This window comes from Esox lucius, chromosome 4 (assembly GCF_011004845.1).
Source record: "Esox lucius isolate fEsoLuc1 chromosome 4, fEsoLuc1.pri, whole genome shotgun sequence".
In the NCBI taxonomy this organism is placed as follows: domain Eukaryota; kingdom Metazoa; phylum Chordata; class Actinopteri; order Esociformes; family Esocidae; genus Esox; species Esox lucius.
In genome coordinates, this window is record NC_047572.1 from 27,834,687 (window position 1) to 27,848,555 (window position 13,869).

A 13,869-nucleotide genomic window follows, 5' to 3' on the forward strand; every position below is an offset into this window, starting at 1 on the left:
GTACAATAGATTACAATATTCACTCCCTTGGATTTTTCCTCATTTTGTTTTTACAACATAAAATCAACATGAATGCAATTCATGTTTTTCACACTGATCAACACAAAAAACTGTCATGTCAAAATAAAATATACAAATATTTTTTTAAGTTCATAACAAATAGAAGACAGAAAACGACTGATAGTTTTTCAACAATTTTAGTGACAATTTGACAGAGGCCACTTTGGCGGCCATTTCAGACGTATTGACATAAGTCTCTTCCAGCTTTGCACATCTGGACACTGCAATTATCGCCCATTCGCAAAATTACTCAATCCCGGTCAAGTTGGGTTGAATGGTTTGGGTTGAACAGCAATTTTGAGGTCTGGGCTTAACTTGGCCACTCCAATACACTGAGCTTTGTTTCACCCACACCAATATGGCTTTGGCTGTATTTTAGGGTCATTGTCCATCTCGAAGATTAATTTTATCCGAAGTCACAGGTCTCTTGCTGATATCAATATATTTCTGTACTCTACTGCATCTATGTTGCCCTCTTCACAAGCTTTCCAAGCCCTTATGTGGAGAAGCATCTGCATGCTGCCACCACATTCGCTTTACAGTAGGGATAGTGTTCTTTGGATGACGTTCGGCGTTAGGCTTGAGCCAAACTTAGCACTAAGTATTAATGCCAAAAAGCTATATTTTGCTTTCATCAGACCATATACTCTTCTTCCTCTTGATCTAAGGGTCTCTTTCATGCCTTCTGGCAAACTGTAGCCAAGATTTTTCTTTTTGCCACTCTCCAGCAAAGGACACAGTGTTGCTATGTCACAGGGTAGGTTGTCATATGTTGTTACTAGGGATGATTATTTTCAAGGAAATGTACAATTTTTCTTTCTGCTGTAATCTCCTGGTATTCTCAATACATTTGGACATTTTACTTGATTACATTACTGTACACAGAGATATAAACATATTAATCTAATGATTTCTGTTGCAATTTTATCAACTCAAAGTCAACACATTATTTAGTTGATGTTCCATACTTTTAATGTAGATATGTGAAATGCTGATTGGTATTTTGGTGGTGATTGTGATAGAGAGAGAGATTTTTTTCCATCCTTATTTTACCAGGTAGTATTCTCATTTATAGAAACAACCTGGGAACATTGAGAGTTAATGCTCTTGCTCAGGAACAGAATGGTAAATTTAGCCAAGCTTTCAACTCACAACCATGTGATTACTGGTCAGTAGGCTAGCTTCCCCTAATAATTGCCTGCAGATTATGTGCTTTTCCGAGGAAGTACATATTTCATTTTAATGCAATTTTTATTGACTTATTGCAGTAAGTATCATTGTATGTCATTTTTTAAGAAGAAAACACTTTTATTCTTGAATCATTTTTTCTAGCTGGATGTATAGGCCAACAATCTACTGTAAGTGATGATTAGTTGTCTTTCCTTAACATGCATGGCATGGAAAATCTGGACAACATTTGACCTTCTCTTTCTCTAGCAGTAGTTGGCAATGTCTACTCGAGTTCCTCCACACCAACCTGGTTGAACCATGTCTTTATGGACGCCACTTCGTGCATCGGGGAATTCCCCAAACTGTTGCCACAAAATTGGACGGACCCGATTGTCTAAAACGTCTTTGTATCCTGTAGCATTAAGATGATCCTTCCCTGGAACTAAGGGGCCTAGCCCAAACCCTGATACACAGCCCCAGATCATTGTCCCTCCTCCACCAAACTTTGCAGTAGGCACTATGCATTCCAGTAGGTAGCGTTCTCCTGGCATCCACCACTGCCAGATTTGTCCATCAAATTAATTTAAAAAAATTTTTTAGACACCGTCACTCACAGTTGAAGAGTACCTATGATAAAAATTACAGACATCTATATGCTTTGTAAGTGGGAAAACCTGCAAAATTGGCAGTGTATCAAATACTTGTTCTCCCCACTTTACATACAGTACATACACACACACAGTCACTCACACACAAACACACACACATGCATCTACATATTTTATATACATATTTCCAGCTTTCATCCCAGGAAAAGGAAGAGGGATTGCAAGGGAACTCCCCGTAAACGTCATAACCACTTTCTAGCAATGAAACCCTGGTTGGTCTTAGAAACGTTTTTAGTTATGCTTCACTTTATGATGTCTATTCACAACTGGGAAGAATAAGAATTCCATGTGTCAACTGATTTTGATGATATTTTCAACCAAGGATGCATACATAGTAAGGTTTTATTCAAATACTTTTTAATATTCCTGTTGTTTGCACCATATCTGTAAATGATATGCAGAAAAACAAAGAAATCTAATAGACTCTGCCTCTTTGCAAAATATACACAACGAGAAATGCCATGAATGATTCGGTTCCAACTTCATCATATGTAATGGCTTTAGCAGAATGTTCTGAACATGTTGCTTTAGTAAAGGACACACTGTCATTCTCGCCACTCTGCAAATCCTGATAATCATCACAATAACTTGAGACTGGTATGAAGAGGATCCTTCTTGAAATGCAGGTTCAGACTCTAGGCAGAAACAAAAAAAAAAGAAAAATACTCATCTCATTCCCTCGGGGTGACTCCTGGTGCTCATATATGATTAAAATTAATATGTCTCATCTGGTTCACTGCTGACATTTGTTCTGCAGAATGAAAATGCCCTTTCACTATATAGTTCTCTCGCTCCCTCAGTATCCTCTCATTCTCATTAGGTGGTTTTACATAGTGTTTTGGTATGTTGGAAGATGACGGTTGAGATTTATTTGGTGTTTTTGAAAACATTTTCCCAGTCTGCCTATGGATTTAATATAGCATCGCTGCATACCACCCAAACGTCCTTGCAATTTTTTGTTATTTTTTGCCAACATTTATTTTTCAAGTCCATTTGTGGATGAATCAGATGGTGATTCTATAAACAAACAATTGACTCCCAGGCAGGTCCATTGCCAGGAGTCACAAGTGCTGACAGGGGAAGCATTACAACCAGTTCACTGACAGAAATATGCAAAGCAGGTAATTAGGCTCCCAGGTTGGGATGGCACCAGTCTTAGTTGAGCTGATAAAAAGGTGGGGTTTGAACAAACAAGTGTTTTCCACAATGTTTTCTGTACGCCCAGATGCACTTGACAATTAAGTTGCAGGATTGTAGCAATAGCACAGAAACATATATTGGGAAATAAATATTTGTATTTTTTTAAAGCACTGTAATGAAGGGGTAGAAACGTATGTATGTATAATACATAAAAATTAATCGATAATCAATACGGTGCCCACCTACACTATAAGAATAGTTATATCTGAAACCCATGACCTCTTATTTTTAACCTTTTTAAATGTTTAATTCATCCTGGTCAAGCAGATTTGAATAGCTGCCCAACAGAAAAAAAGGAAATGCAAATTAAAACAGAAATATATTATTGCAACACCTAGCAATCTCATCAAGACCCCATTGGTGTCAAAAGTAGCACCTTGGTATCTTGTCCTGGTTCAGTCTTAGTCGCAGTTCACTTTGTATATTCAGAGAGAAAGTAATGTATATCTTAATGCTTAAAGACATTGTTTTTGCTACTTTTCAGAGCAGAAGGGTGATCCTGTAACAGTAAATCAACGTTGTATGGCCTTATGGCCTAGGGTGGTACAGCTGTCATTGCATCCAGAGCCTGAGTTTGAATCCAACCCACTGCACTTTTCAGCTCAAACTCTCTCCTCGGTCTCTGTCAGATAAAGCTCTTTTTTTTTGCATCAACATGCAATGTAATGAAATCAAAAAGAGTAAGTCCAAAGCATCACATACTGTATTTTACGTCAAACGACCCCGTCTCTATTTGGCCTAGCACATGGTGCCTCGAAGCTCGTGAGTATTTTACCCAAGTCACCCTTTCACAGCACTTCAGTATGCACGTTTGACTTAACAAGGGGATCCAATGGATGCTTGACCAAATAGCCGACAGCTATTGTTGTTGAACCCTTAATGGGGTGCGAATTGCACAGACATGCCAGTGCCATGGCTGATTTTACAAGATATTTTAATCTAGTGAGCTACTTACCTCAGTGAAATCTAGTGAGCTACTTGCCCTGGTGAAATCTGGTGCCCTATTTAACCTGGTGAAATCTAGTGAGCTACTTGCCCTGGTGAAATCTGGTGCCCTATTTAACCTGGTGAAATCTAGTGAGCTACTTGCCCTGGTGAAATCTGGTGCCCTATTTAACCTGGTGAAATCTAGTGAGCAACTTACCCTGGTGAAATCTGGTGCCCTATTTAACCTGGTGAAATCTAGTGAGCAACTTACCCTGGTGAAATCTGGTGCCCTATTTAACCTGGTGAAATCTAGTGAGCAACTTACCCTGGTGAAATCTGGTGCCCTATTTAACCTGGTGAAATCTAGTGAGCAACTTACCCTGGTGAAATCTGGTGCCCTATTTAACCTGGTGAAATCTAGAGAGCTTCTCACCCAGGTGAAATCTAGTGCCCTATTTAACCTGGTGAAATCTAGAGAGCTTCTCACCAAGGTGAAATCTAGTGCGCTACTTCTTGATTACGATGCTGTTTTGGACCCGGCCCGTGGTAAATACATCCAAACCCCCCTCCTCGCTCCGTCGTCACGTGTCATTAACACCACAGGAGTCAGAAAAGCCTTGTGGACCCCCTCGTACCTCAGTGCTCTGCCCTCACCGGCCTGGACTCATTGTTGGTGGCAACAGAGAGAGGCCAACACATTACTGAGGTCACGCCGTCTTACAGTCGACAGGAACGAGTCAGGTTCTGGATGGAGACGAAATAATTGTTGGGGTTAATTACATTGGGGGTCTGACAGTACGTTTGGTTTACGGCTGACCAGTTTTGATGGGATAAGTGTTGGTGCAGGGAGGCCTCCATGTTGAAACTACATGGGTGTGAATGACGTAGATGTGAATAATGGGTGAGTCATTGTGTTGCAGATAAAAACTGTGTCTCACGCAGGACCTGGACCTCCCCATCTGCAACATCTCTGCTATAACTGTTCCAAAAATAAACCCCTTATCCAAGAGAACATTGGCATTGTTTATTGAGTGACTGTGGTCCCAACAGTGCAGTCTGCAGGCCTAATCACGTCCTGAAACCACCACACAACTAACCACTCCTGGATATGACTCCAGAAAAGAAGATATTATATTATTTCTCAAAACAAAATCTGCACGCGCTCTTTGTGTCTGTAACATATATATATATTTACAATGTTTAAAATTGAGCTCTTTATTAATTATTTTATCATACTCTAGATAATAAGCTTAACTGTGATTTTTTTTCTCTCTCCTTTGTCTCTTTTTCTGTCTCTCTCTTTCTGACTGCCACTCTATCTCCTTCTCTCTCTGTTTTGCACTCTAAAACCAGATATAGAAGCCTGAAAAACTGTGATAACTGGGGGGGGGGGAGAACAGGCCATGGCTGAGAGGATGATTGCTTCTCAAAGTGGTAAGTATCAAGCATTTGCAGTGTCTGATCAACTGTTCTTGTCTGAGCTTTCTTCAATTTGGACTCTAGTGACTCCCTCTATATTTGGTAACATATAGCTGTGATTAACTTATCAAAGGTTGTCTCTGAAGCATAGTGTGAGTCATGTTTTTTTCGGCTAATCATGGTCTACCGCTAACTATTTTGAGTTTGGAAAGGAGAAAGGTCATTATATTTGAACATACTAAGCCATTAGCAGGTAATGCGTGACTCCATGGGGTGATTTCCTGTGTTTTACTCTGAGGCGAAAAAAAGGAAAAGAGGTCAACGCTTGATTGAAAATTCAGCTAGATGTGCGTGAATTGAAAAGGTCAAGGAGTCATGTATCAAACTGAAGGTGATCTGTGCAGCAACCAGCAGGAATTCCAATGTGTGGGTTGTATCTGCACGGGTGGTTATAGTATACAGTATTTACAGTCTCTTAATTTCTATCAACGACACAACTACATAATAATAATAGGGGATTAAACATCTGCCTTACGTCCTATGGGCTTAAATATCTGCATTACGTCCTAGGGGATAAAACATCTGCAATACTTCCTAGGGGCTTAAATATCTGCATTACTTCCTAGGGGCTAAAATATTTGCATTACTTCCTAGGGGCTAAAATATCTGCATTGCTTCCTAGGGGCTTAAATATCTGCATTACTTCCTAGGGGCTAAAATATCTGCATTACTTCCTAGGGGCTAAAATATCTGCATTACTTCCTAGGGGCTAAAATATCTGCATTACTTCCTAGGGGCTAAAATATCTGCATTACTTCCTAGGGGCTAAAATATCTGCATTACTTCCTAGGGGCTAAAATATCTGCATTACTTCCTAGGGGGTTCAATATCTGCATTACTTCCTATGGGCTTCAACATTTGCATTACTTTCTTTTTGGAGTTTATGCCAAGTTTCCTAAAAATGTAACAATGGGGTTTGGTTAGCACATTTGATTGTCTGATTGATTATTGGAGTGGATCTGTGGTTTATGATAGGTCTAGCTGTAGTTGGCTTGCAGGTTCTCGTGGCACAATGCATATATTTCACACCGTATGGAATTGTAAATGGAAGTAATTTGAGAATTATAGTTAAACCATTGTAAGACTGAACGCTCCAAAAAATATATAAACTTCAAATGAGATGCCCTGAATATATTTGTGTTTATTCCCCAACGTGACTCATTTTTGACTTGCCTAAGGTTTTATCCTTGGTTTGTTTTGCATAAAAATTTTCACTATTTATTAAACTCTTTTTCCCAGAACTCCTGAGGCTACTGGCCCTCCAGACCCTATTTGCTAAAAGATTGGTTTACATTTCACTGTGATTCACATCCACCAGCAGGAATTGGGCCCTCGTCAACCCATTCTGGATCTATTGATTTCAAACACCATGAATTGTATTGTGTGTATTGTGAAATCTTGAATTGAATATGGTTGTAATTTAGATTTAAGCAGGAACATTTTATTGAAAAGGTCTCTATTGGGAGGCCTCAGAAATCTATCTAGCATTACAAGATCACTGACATTCAAAACAATGACAACAAAAATGGTCTGACGGGACACAATGACCTCAACAACGGACTGATGAGACACAATGACCTCAACAACGGACTGATGAGACACAATGACCTCAACAACGGACTGATGAGACACAATGACCTCAACAACGGACTGATGAGACACAATGACCTCAACAACGGACTGATGAGACACAATGACCTCAACAACGAACTGATGAGACACAATGACCTCAACAACGGACTGATGAGACACAATGACCTCAACAACGGACTGATGAGACACAATGACCTCAACAACGAACTGATGAGACACAATGACCTCAACAACGGACTGATGAGACACGATGACCTCAACAACGGACTGATGAGACACAATGACCTCAACAACGGACTGATGAGACACAATGACCTAAAGACTGATGCAGCCTTGAGGAAACATTTACACCGAACGTAGTCTTGCACCAGAGATTTTAACTCATTCAGAGGCACTTGTTAATGTAGGTCAGGCCGAGGCATGAATGTGAGGTAGGCAACTCAGATGCAATAGACCACCCTGCATTAGAAGAGGCCCAATGATATTAAGTCAAAGTTTTTAGGTAAAATAGATTTTTTTATATGGGTCCCCGGGTTTGTCTAATACGCAATGTCACACATTTTCTCACTGTGCTTGTATTTCTTTTCTTGGTCGATATGTTACTAATTCAATTGATAAAATCCCACGAAATTAGGGATCTCGCAGTGCACCTTTAACAAAAGCAAAGTGAGCCTATGGCACTGTACACTATATACTCGGGTGTTCATTTTGGGATGTCTCACAGGATGTTTTGTCGCTTGCAGCTGAAATGATTACTCTGTGGGAGCTTTGTTATGCGTTTATGCTATTATGGCATTATTAACGATGCATGCAAGCTTCTATCCCTTATCTGGCATTAATCAATGTCACTCAAATGGTTTCTGCACAGATCATCACTCCAGCCCCAGCCATGTTCTATCGCCGCATGTGTTCAGCCAGCTGTAACATGTCCGCGGGAGGAGGACACCCAAAGCTGCTATATTATTTATTAAGCTCATATTGACACAAGTTTTTTAATTAACAAGTCAAAATTCCAATAGACTTTTATCCCGGCCTCTCAACATGAAGGAAATAGGAATGCTGGGACGTGACTGGAACGCGAGCAGAGGTGATGTTGTGTGAAGGGAAAGAGGCTCCAGACAGATAGTGTCATTCCGCAGTATCACTCTTAAATCTTAATCTCTCCGTTCTCACGGGAAGACTCAGCCGAGTGTGGCGCAGACTTTTGCATCTCAATTAAGACGCTCTGTCTCTCCACAGATGTTATTGACGTGCACTTTAATGTATCTATTTAAGCTACAAGCAAAACATCCAGTTGCAGTTTAATTTTAAACGATGTGTTAAATTAAATTGCCTCATAAACAGTCCAGATTTCTCTGATCAATATAAATGCTGTCAAAAACCGGTGCCCTTTTTCGTAATGAGTGCACTTCGTTCCAAAAGAAGGTGCTGGTCACAAGTTGTGCACTTTATTGGGAATAGTGTTCCGTTTAGGTGGCAGCCATGTTTGCTGGTGCGCCCTCTGTTCAGTCATCACATGCAATGCTGTAGTTTCAGAGGCCTGCATCATTGGGTATTGTACCCAAATAAACCCATCGGTCCCGTCAGAGTGCACAGTTGGCTCAATAGCAGAGAAACGAATAATGTGTATTCAGTGTTCTGAATAACAGTTTGAAATGGGACAAACGTTTCTCGCTCAATAATGCACTCTACTTAATGCATGTGAACTGTGCAGGCGAGTTGTGCAGTATCAAATAATATATATTTTTTATGAGTAGTGACACAGCCGGGGATGGCATGCGCAAAACATATTGGCGACAAGATTTGTTTTATTTGAATACCTCAAGGAAAGGTATTGCAGTATAATTAGGCCTCATAGTACTAGAGCACAAGTAGAAGTAGGATTAGCTGGAGGGCTAAGGATCTGGCAGTAAATTTTTTCCACATGTTAAGGTTATATTATTATTATTATTATAATATGCCATATTAAGGTTATATTATTATGTAATGTATTCAGGATATAATGTATTAAGGATATATTATTAAGGATATATTATTGTTATGGAGTAAGGATATATTATTGATCATATTATGGTTGTGCTCCTCTTCCTGGCTGGCCATGGATGAAGCCAGCTAACACATTATAGTGTAAAAGGATAATGCAATAATGCTCTTATTTCCTTTGAAGCTGGAATATTCAATATATTAAACATATCTCATGCAATTTTTCCCAAGGTTTACATTGTTGTTGGAAGAGCACTTTGACAAAGTGTGCCGATGAGACACTAGCTAACTCCCAGCAGAGCCGATAAAAGGTTCTGACTGACATTCTTGTTACTGCACTTGACTTGGGCTCACACTATATATTGATCTGGAGGAGGGCTGGGCCGACGGGTGGAATCACAAATTAGGTTGGCTTGTCCTCCCCACAACACACCCGCTCTTCTGCCTCAGAAGAAGTGGTCAGTGTGTGTTTTTGACTGACCCGTCCCTCAGCTATGTGGCCTACTTACACAATCTTGGAACGCTACAGCGAGGTGTGGCCAACGAGAGGCTTTTTTTTGTCTTATTTAGGTACGTTTGCTGAGAAAACATTCTTATTTACAAAAAACAACAGACTGACTTATGCCTCGGAGACAGAACAAAATGAACAAGTCAAAATTTCTAATTGGGCAATAGAACCTGCAACCTTTGGTTTACTGGGCTAAAGGTCTTGACCACCAGGCTACACTGCCACCCCGAAAAGGGCCAATAGATAGCTGCTACTCTCTTGTTCATCCCCCCCAGTCTCCTCCCCCTGTCCCCCGGCTTCAAGGCTATGTAACAGGCAGGTCCCGGTGTATTTCAAAAACATCCCTGGGTGACCTCCTCACCTGTCACGCTCATTCCCGGGAATGCAGGTAGAATGTGACAGGGCTGGTAATTAGAATTAGAATGAGGTAGGAGAAACTTTTCTACGTCAGCATAGATAACTGTCGTGGCCAAAATACATTTTCACGATTGTGCTTTATTCAAATTATTTTTAAGTTCTTCTAAATCTTAGCTTATTCCACACGAAAAATATTCAAATAATCAGGACAATATTGTGGGCAAGGTCCAGTTCTGGTCCAGTTCTATTGTAGGTGCTTCCGACAGTAGACAGGGCTCATCATGGGCCCTCTGACAGGTCTGCAGCCACGCAGCCCCATGCGCAGCATGCACTGTGTCTTTTCGGACCAGACAGGATAGCCTTTGTTGTCTCCGCATATCGATGAGCCTTGGGCACGCAAAACCGCCATTGCCGGTGTGTGGTCCGTCCCTCCTCGGTCCACTGTCACCAGGTACTCACCACTTCTGACCGGGTCCACTCCACATGCCTTGCCGTTTCAGAGATGCTCTGACTCCGTGGTCTGGCCTTGACAATTTGGCCCTCACCAAAGCCGCTCAGGTCCAGCCCATTTCTCCTGCATCCAACACGCTGACTACAAGAACTGATTGTTCGCTTATTATCTAGTCCACCCAGGCCTCGACAAGTGCCCTTGTTAGGAGATGATCAACGTTATTCGCTTCACTTGTGGGTGTGGTTATAATGCTTTGTACCCCATCACAGGGCACAAGGGGTCACAGAAGGGTTTGATGTGTATGAAAATGATGTGAATCATATGCTATGGCTTTCGTCGTAACCAGATCTCAACCCAATTGAGCACCTATTCAGGACCGACGTGTGATGCAGAGCTCTCCGCCACCACCGTCAAAACTCCAAGCAAGGGAATATCTTTAGTGGGCTCATGGTGACCCATTACCTTACGGACTCTTCATGAAGGTTTTTCCTTTAATTTGTCACCTGTCTGTATACGTGCACTGTACATCAACTACTGTGTTAACACATCCAGAGGAAAGACTTCTATCGTTGCGAACAGATCTGGCAATTCCCAAACGCGCCTTTGGAACCATGCCCGAGTATCAGAATTCTCCTCTGAACTTCTTTACCAGAAAACAACCGGCATCCTAGGTTCAATAAATAACACAATCTGTTGTTGAACCTTTCCAAGACTCGAGCTGAGTAGACCTGGTGTCAGGAACTGCAGCGACACAGAGGTGAGCAACACATTACCCAATGATCAACTTCCTGCAGCAATCGGAAAGTTGTGAAAATAACAATCACAAGCCCTTAAAACCTTTAATAACCTACACGTCTGCGTGTCCTGCTATGCTGGACAATTCCTGCAACGACAGAATAATCAAAAGCTGAGTGTTGTTTTTCAGCGTTTGCACATTATGTGTTTGTTTATCGTGTATGGTGGACTTAATTTGGCTTGGTCTTGCGATGCTGACTTCACAATGTAACTCAGTTGGTTCAGCATGGTGCTTGCAATGCCTGGATATTGGGTTTGATTCCCAGGGATGTCCATACGTAAACAAGTTATGCACACTTGACTATTTGTTGCTTTGGACAAAAAGGTATCGGCTGAGTGGTAAAATAATTCTACAGTACATTACTGTAATGTGCACATCATAGTTTCCACCAGTGTGGAAGCAATTACAATAATCACTTCCAAACAACCTATTTCCCCTTGGCTCTCACTGAAAGGGGGAGTTCATAAACATTTATATTTCTCTTTCTCGTAACTGTTGGCCATACTTTTTCAGTCCAGCAGCACACTTCGTGTGCAGAGATAGTGCCTCAGACAGTAGAGGGAGCCTCAGTTACCACTTTTTCACAGGCTTGGGGAGCGTCTTTAGAGTCGAGGCAGTGTTGGAAGCCTGCTGGCAGCTGATAGTGGATGGAAATAAACGAGTAAGGAATTCATAGCTGCTGGGGTCATTATAATTTATTATGGTCATGGAATTAGATTTTTTTAGAGGTTTTTTTGTTGTTTTATTTTTAGCCTCAAGCTACTGTGTAAGCAGAACCCGCAGTGCTTGCTTCCTGTGGGCACTAAGGCCAATTGAATTCAATAAAGGTTACGAGGAAGTTGAAGCATTTGCATGCAGTGTTCAAGGAGAAAAGGTGGGTTGAGTGTAAACCAAACTCCTAAGTTTAAAGACTAACAGCAGCCCTACAGACCAGGTCAGAAATATCAGTCAGTGGCGCCATGCGCCCACTGAAAGACTAGATGGAAGACTTCATCTAAGTACAGTATGACTCTGTCATAACTGGTTGCAATGATGCCACCACAATAGCGTTTCAACCGGGTGGAATAAAATATAATTTGCTGCATGCAGTACATTTCTCCGTATATTAGTAGCTTCCAATGACTAGAGATATTTTTGGTATCTTTTTACACTAATCAGTGTTTTGACCAATCGAATCTGTTGTGAAAATATGTGCTTTGTCCAACGACCTATTTGTGGAAAGAAAAAAAGAAAATTGTCCTACATGTGTGAACAAACAATTTTCTACTACGACCACCTGAAAAAAAATTGCATGGTCAATAATAGTCATATTAGTGTTTACAGGAACGGATACCAAACTGCTGAATTTGCCAGCAAAACAAACGCAGACTGCCAAATGCAGAAACCACCCAGACAGATTGCTACAACAGTACAGCAGCTGGTCAAAGGTTTCCCTATCTAAGCCCACTGGCAACCTCAACAAGACAGCATGGTGCATCATCTACAGCACAAACATATATTTCTGAATATATAGTGTGGACATTTTCAAACAACATCTCATTGAGAAGGCAGATGGAGTTTAAAAAGAAATAAATCACCTTCGAATGTGAAATTATAATCCTGGTCCTTACCTGACATTTTACGACTTCAACACGGCTCAGGGAGGCAGCCAGACTCCAAAACAGATCAACTTTCACCCACTATGAAGAGACCTACCCAGGTGCTTGTGCTATATGAATAAAATCCCCTCACTGAAAATACTTCAAGTGTTATGTTGGCTGGGTCACTTCACAGAGTAGTCAGAGCTCATTTATGGGAATAGGATTTTGAGAGAGGAAAATGTATCGACTGAAATGATATTTAATATTTAGAACATTTTTTGTTTCTTGGGGTTGCTAACAGGGATGAAAGGCATATCATTCAAGGTGCTTCAGTTACTTGAACACAAAATCTCAGTGTCCAGACTTGAATCCCATTGAACACCTTGGTGATTTGAATTGAAGAGGGAATATTCCACATGAATGAATCATCTAAGATCCCTCAATGTGTTTTCCAATCTCATCAAACATTTTAGAATACGTCTGTGTCATTATCCTTGCGAAAGAAAGATGATGAAATAGCAATCACATGGTTGATTGTTATTTTACCACAATCATAACCATTTGCACATTTTTGTATTTCTTGCAAAACTTTGTTATCTGAGCAATAGCTGTAGAACTGATTTAGAAAATGTTGAGTGATCACTCATGAGCGATCACTGTAACTCAGTAGTTCTTATGCATATTTTATATTTGCTAAATTCTGTTGTCATACGTATCAAGGGTTGGAAATAACTGACCCGATTGTATAGTCTCTTTTCATGCTGTTGACGGGTCCATGCTGGTAACATGCAGATGTAATGGCTGAATAGATGCAAATGAACATAATGAGAAATAGCATCCTCCCTCTTACAAAACAGAAACCTCCTCCTAGATCACATCAGCATGTTGTCAACCAGTCCTCTCGGTTTCACCTTAATTAGGCCAGATTTCACTCATTCACACTCTGTCCCTAAGAGGCGCTCATGAGGGAAACGTAAATGTCAGGCTTTTGAACAGCGGACCAGCAATTAAAGGCAGACTGGAACTGAAGGGAGTTCACTTATGGACGTCGTGTTCAGGTTGTCACATCTGGTAGCTGGTGTATACAGTAGGTTGGC

The 13,869-nt window shown here is 40.8% G+C and overlaps 1 protein-coding gene across 5 annotated transcripts in view; it reads left to right on the forward strand.

Moving 5' to 3' along the window:
• Nucleotides 1-13,869, forward strand: part of lingo2 (leucine rich repeat and Ig domain containing 2) — a 252,972-nt gene that overhangs the window by 149,219 nt on the left and 89,884 nt on the right. For 4 of the 5 annotated variants that reach the window (XR_002196658.2, XM_010901228.5, XM_034291641.1 and 1 more), the window contains one exon: nucleotides 5,379-5,459. The exons of the other annotated variant lie outside the window; for it this stretch is intronic. The gene's annotated coding sequence lies outside the window, so the exon portion shown is untranslated. The remainder of the gene's footprint in view (nucleotides 1-5,378; nucleotides 5,460-13,869) is intronic. 5 annotated transcript variants of the gene reach the window in all.